The sequence below is a fragment of the Myotis yumanensis genome, unplaced genomic scaffold (assembly GCF_028538775.1).
Source record: "Myotis yumanensis isolate MYYU_CA2020_CCGP unplaced genomic scaffold, mMyoYum1.0.hap1 SCAF_11, whole genome shotgun sequence".
NCBI classification, from domain to species: Eukaryota; Metazoa; Chordata; class Mammalia; order Chiroptera; family Vespertilionidae; genus Myotis; species Myotis yumanensis.
Window position 1 is genome coordinate 7,232,448 of NW_027223762.1, and position 6,123 is coordinate 7,238,570.

Consider the following 6,123-nt stretch of genomic DNA (forward strand, 5'->3'; position numbering starts at 1 on the left):
TGAAGCACAGAGTAGACGGTAGCTATTATTAGTAATTACTCAGAACCCTGCTGTCGGACACGTATCAGGAAATGGAATTTTCAAAACCCTTTTCCCACTCACTTTGACCTTAGCATACATTTGAATATGAACACATTTCACTTCCTGGGTATTTCTAAAGCGCCGCCTGAGTACCAGGTCCTCGCTCACTCAGGGACCCTCCTCCAGGGTGTCCTCAGCCCACGCCCCCCACCCCACCTCCCAACGTGCGTGCTCGGACCAGTGCGCCCCTATTTCTCTCTCAGGAGGACTCTGGATCGCTTCAGCCCAGCGCTGACTGATGCGGGTCAGTGGGCAACTACGTGCTGAAATACTGGAATTTCTGAGACGTTTCCACGGTTTATGGGGCCATAATATTTGAGGTGGGAACCTGGGAACCGTCCTTGACACCTCCCTCCTCCTTGCTGCCCCTCCCTGTCATGCCCCACACAGGCAGGGAAGGGAGGGGCACAAGCCAGGCAGGTGGCCCAAGGGGCACAGGCCCAACTCTGTGGTTTCTGAACACGAACCCTGTGTCACAATTTGCGGGGAGGGCAGTCAGGACTGTTGTGTTTTTTCATTGACCCAAGAGTTGCGCAAAAAAATCAATCCGCTGGCTGGGCCTGTCCGGCTTCCTTCCTGAAGGTCCTGCCAGCGTCCCTCCCCAAGGCCACTGCTGGCTCCAAGCCTTGTGCCTCTCACAGGGGCCCTGCTAGTGCCCTCACATCACTGCCAGAGCCATACTTCAGAGACCAAAGCCCCTCCCTCAAAACCATTTGCACCCTAGGAACCCACGCCAATCCACGAGGAATAGACGAAAGGCCCATTAGGAAAATGGGTCCCTCCCGGCCGGCGTGGCTCCGTGGTTGAGCGTCCACTTATGTTGAACCAGGAGGTCACTGTTCGATTCCCAGTCAGGACACATGCCCGGGGTTGTGGGCCCGATCCCCAGTGTGGGGCGTGCAGGAAGCAGCTGATCAATGATTCTTTCTCATCACTGATGTTTCCATCTCTCTCTCCCTCTCTGAAATCAATAATAAAAATATATTTTTTAAAAAAGAAAGGCCCTGACCGGTTTGGCTCAGTGGATGGAGCGTTGGCCTGCGGACCGAAGGGTCCCAGGTTCAATTCCAGTCAAGGGCATGTACTTTGGTTGCGGGCACATCCCCAGTGGGGGGCGTGCAGGAGGCAGCTGATTGATGTTTCTCTCTCATCAGTGTTTCTGACTCTCTATCCCTTTCCCTTCCTCTCTGTAAAAAATCAATAAAATATATTTTAAGAAAAGAAAAAAAAATAGGCCCCAAAATATGCAAAGCAGTTCCCCTCTGGAAAAAGAAATGCAAATGCCAAAAGCTTATGAACAGATCCCTCACCTCCTTGTCTCCTAAATAAACATCAAAGCAACCATGTGATGTCATCTGCACCCCGACCCCCGACCCCCGACCCCCGTGGGAAAAAGAAAATGGAACCGTTTGGTGATCCCTGCGGGGACAGGTGAGGGGTGATCCCTAGGACCCCCGCAGGCGGAGTGTGATGCCAGGAGCGGCAAACTGGTGAGACTTCTGCAGGGTGGTGGCCAGGAGCAGCCCTTTGACTAGAACTCTTCCCTGGGAGGGCGCCCCGGTGCAGACTGGGGACAGTCCCTGTGTCTGAATCACACGATGCTGACAACAGCAAGGCCTGGAGAGAGACGCCCACCCCAAGGGGAGAGCCGAGTCAGTGGCCTCCATCCACACACTAAACCAGCGGTTCTCAACCTGTGGATCGCGACCCCTTTGGCGGACGAACGCCCCTTTCACAGGGGTCGCCTAAGACCATCCTGCATATCAGAGATTTACATGACGATTCATCACAGTAGCAACATGACAGTTATGAAGTAGCAACGAAAATCATTTTATGGTTGGGTCACAACATGAGGAACTATATTTAAAGGGCCAGAAGGTGGAGAACCACTGCACTAAACGCTCCGCAGACAGGAGGAGGGGTGGGGTAGGACTGACTGTGCGTGCTGACGAGAACCATCCCTCTGGTGTAACTACTTGAAAGCACAGACTTATCCTCCGAAGTGTATGCGTGGAAGGAATTTCTGGACGCACACGACGCAGGCCTGTTCGGAGGAATTGCCTTTGGCCGGGGAGACAGGTGGAAAACTTTTCACCCGCCCTGTCCTGCCCGCCTGGGTTTCTCATCACGTGCACAGAGAATTTTAATGTTTAAAATGGCGTCGGGAGCTGCCTGGGTGGTGGGGTTCGAGACTGATTTTGTTTTCCTCTTTAGACCTTTCTCTATCAAAAGAATCAAAATCCATGGGTTCAGATGTTGCAAAACAAAAACTCTCGCTGCCTCGGGGGAAAGTCCACGTTCCTGAACTCACGCTGACGTCTCCTGGCGCCAGCCAGCCGCTGGGTCCCCTCGGGTGCCCCAACTCCTGGGTCCCCCACAGCCAACCCCACCCGCCTTCCACACCCCAAAGCCCTGTGCTCTCTCGTGCCTCCGGGCCTTTGCAGTTCCATGCTTCTCCATGCTGTCCCATTTACCGGAAATACTGTGCCCATCACCCCTTCACTTGGCTCCATTCAGCCTTCAGCAGCTCCAGGTGCCAGGCCCGGCTTCCCCCAGTGGCCATCCCGCCCTGCCAGGCTGGCTCCTGGCACCCAGTGCTCCTAAATGGCCTTTCCACTGGCCAGTCTCCCTCACTGCCTCACAACAGCCTCGAAGGTAACGCCAGGGCCCAGGTCACCATGACATCCAGGGCCCAGCGCTGTGCCTGGCTCACAGGAGGCTCCACCAGCTTTTGAACTGACCATGACTCCTGACCTGGAGGCACAGACAGCTAGCACCCCAGGCTCAGCCCCAAAGCCAGCCTGTGTGGGGGGTGGGATTCCTGGGCCTGGCCCCGGACGGCAGGCCTCGGGCCTCGGAGGCAATCTGGAGGGGCAGACAGACAACGAGGCCGCGCCGCCCGCTCGGCTCCAAGGTGGCTTTTATTTCCTCTTCTGCGGGTGCCAAGTCCCTGAACAAATATTTTCCTGGAGTGGAGGAGCGGCGTAGCTCCCGCCTTGAGTGCTGGAAACACCGCCGGGTCGGGCAGGTTCCAGGAACCAGAGGGAGACGGGGTCTGGCTGCAGCCGGAGGAGGAGGGTCGTTAGGGCTGCCCGCCGGCTGTGCCCACCTCCTGGCTGAGGAGGGGCCTGCTCCTCCGCCCGCCAGGCCTGGGAAGCCGCGGCTGCTCCGCTCAGCACACAGTGTGCGAGGCTCTGCCCTGGGCCTCTCTGCCTGTAAATTAGAATCCTCTGGGACCCTGAAGAGAACGCAGGCCATGTGGGCCTCCTCGCTCCTGCTGAAAACGCTGCAGCGGCGTTTAAAGGACCTAATTAGAATCTCAGAAGGCCTTTTATAAGCTTCCCCCCCCCTTTAACTTTCTTATTACAGAATAACATACAGAGTGCACTCATCATACGGGTATAACTTGATGATTTATTTACCTACACATACACCCTGGTAATCACCGCCTCCATCAAGCCAGGGAACATTCCAGAGAACCTTTCAGAGAAGGGGCCTTCGAGTGCCTGCCTGGACAACACCACACCCCCAGCAGAGGTTCCACTGGCCGCAATGACCATCGATTCGTTTTGCCTGTTCCTGAACTTTATGTAAGTGGAATTGTGCAACGTGGGCTCTTTGGTGTGACCTGGAAGTTAGAGTGGCACAGAGGACCCGGTGCCTCTCCCTAGAGAAGCTTGGAGCCCATCCTGGACGCTGAGCAGGCGTGGGACACAGCAAGGACGAGGGGGTGCAGCCACACTCACACCCCTGCCCCCTGAGTAGGTGCTGGGTGGGGATGCAGTGGGGCTGGGGAGTGGAAGGAGGGAGCCAGGCAGGGCTGTGTCCACTGCCAGGCAGAGCCAGCTGAATCCCAAGCCCCCCCAGGCTCCCCGCCCAGGGCCCGCCCCCAGCTCCTGCACCAGGAACCCTGAGCTCACCTCGGCCCACCTTTCTCTTCTGCCCGCTGGAGAGGACAGGACGTGAGGGCACTGGGCTCCTCTCTGAGGAGCAGTCCCCTGCAGACCCAGGGAAAGGACTTCTCTCCCCGAGGCTTTCTAACCTGAGAGGGGGCCTGAGACACCCCCAGCCCTGGGGTGACTCCTTCCAGCCCCACCCCTGACGGCCAGCGCAGAGGACAGCCTCCTCACAGGCCCCTTCTCCCTCAGGCTCCACTTAGTGCACCTGTGGGAGGCTCCTGCCGCCCAGTCAGGGGGGGACAAACCTCCTAGGTCCTGACAGTTTTACCTCCTAACAAGCCCTCAAACCGAGCCCCTCCCCCACCCCCATCCCCAGCCTCTCCGCTGTCGCCCCAACCCTCTGCACGTCCTAATTCGTCTGGCATCACCCTTGGCTTCCGGCTCTCCCGAGGCCCTCAGAGGCGAATGGCCTGCCGCCTTCTCACCACATTCAGTCTCATCCCTTCCTACACCTGCTTTCAGTTCACATCAGCACGCAGTCCCTGTTTTTGCCAAAGCTGTGCCCTCTGCCTGGGTTACCTTCTCGCCCTCGCCTGGGAGGCCAGTTTGAATGTCCTTCAAGGCCCAGCAGAAGCACCAGCCCACACGGGGCCCGTCCCTGAAACTGCTCTCGCCCGTCTGTCTCCCCCGGACTCCAAACACCCTGCCAGCGGGCGGTGTGTCTTTGCTTTGGATGTGAAAACCCAGCGCCATCCCGCGCCAAGCCCCAGAGACAAGCAAGGCAGAACGCAATTTCAGGCAGAATGGCCACAAAGTACGAAGGCACACAAAGCGAATGGCTCATCTGTTTAGAAAATAATTGAAATGAACTGTTAGTGGGAGATCCAGTGAGTCCCTCCTCCCTATACCATGTGGAACACACACAGACACACACACACACACACACACACACGCCACATGGACGTGGCCCAAAGGCGAGGGGACTTGAAATGGCGCTCAGTCGCTCAGCTCCAGGCGTGGCGAGGAGGGAGCCGGGAAAGCAGAAGAGAAGGGGTCACGGTGGTGGGAAGGGGGGCAGCAAGCCAAGGCCTGAGAGATGGGCAGAGAGAAATTCCTGAGGCCAGGGTGCCCCAGGGACTTGAAGACGGTGTTTAAACCCCTTCACACGTGAGCTTCCTTACTGTTAGCCTCCAACATTCAGTAAATAAAGCCTGTGATGGCACCACCGGTCCGGCAGTGCCCTGGGGAAGGGACAGAGGTGTGACCCAGGAGCAGCAGGGAGCCCGAGCATTCAGCAGACAGAGGGGGTGGCACTGGGCAGTTTAACCCATTGGATGTGACAGGAGCTGGTGGCTCAGAAGGCTGGGTCTTGAAAACTTGCCAGTAGAGGGGACACCACCCCCCACCCCCATCCCCACCCGTCTAGTGCCACCTTCTGTGTGTGCACGGCCCATGTGGCCTCAGGACCCAGGCCCCTGTCCAAATCCCAGCTCCACCGCTCACCAGCCTGAGACCTTGGGGCAAGATCCTTGCCCTCTGTGTCAGCTTTTGTCTGTAGGGTGAGGACCAATGACCGCAGTGCCAGCTCCGCCGGGTTACGAGTTTTCAGTGGGGAATGGAATAAGCCGGGTGCCCTATCTAGCGGCGTCTGGCCCACAGGACATTCAGTAAAAACATTAAGTCCAGGTGGCCTCTCCCACAACTGTGCCCTTGATGTCAGCCCAGGGACGGGCAGAAAGCAGGCACTCGGTACAGTCAGTGTTTGAAAGACCCGAGGATTGTCCCAGCCTCCAGACCTTAGGGGGCCATGTCAGGAGGGTAGCATCCTCCACGCTGCAAAGCCGCCCAGCGCCTGCCATCCCTGCCCCACCCACAGGCACCGGCCACAGGAACGGTCCTTCCCCGTGTCCCTAGGACACAGCTGTGGTCTGGTGTAAGGGGCAGGCCTGCATGCAGGGCCAGGCTGCAGGGAGATCTGCCATGAGGGGACAGCTGAGGGGCTGGGTGGACACCCACAGCCTACAGGAGACTCGGGGTCAGGCTGGGCCGCCAGGTGCCCTGAGAACACGGGGGCTCCTGCAGTGCTGAGCCTTTCCAACCCCCCAATTCCCACTGCCATGTCAGGCAGAATGGCCGCAAATTG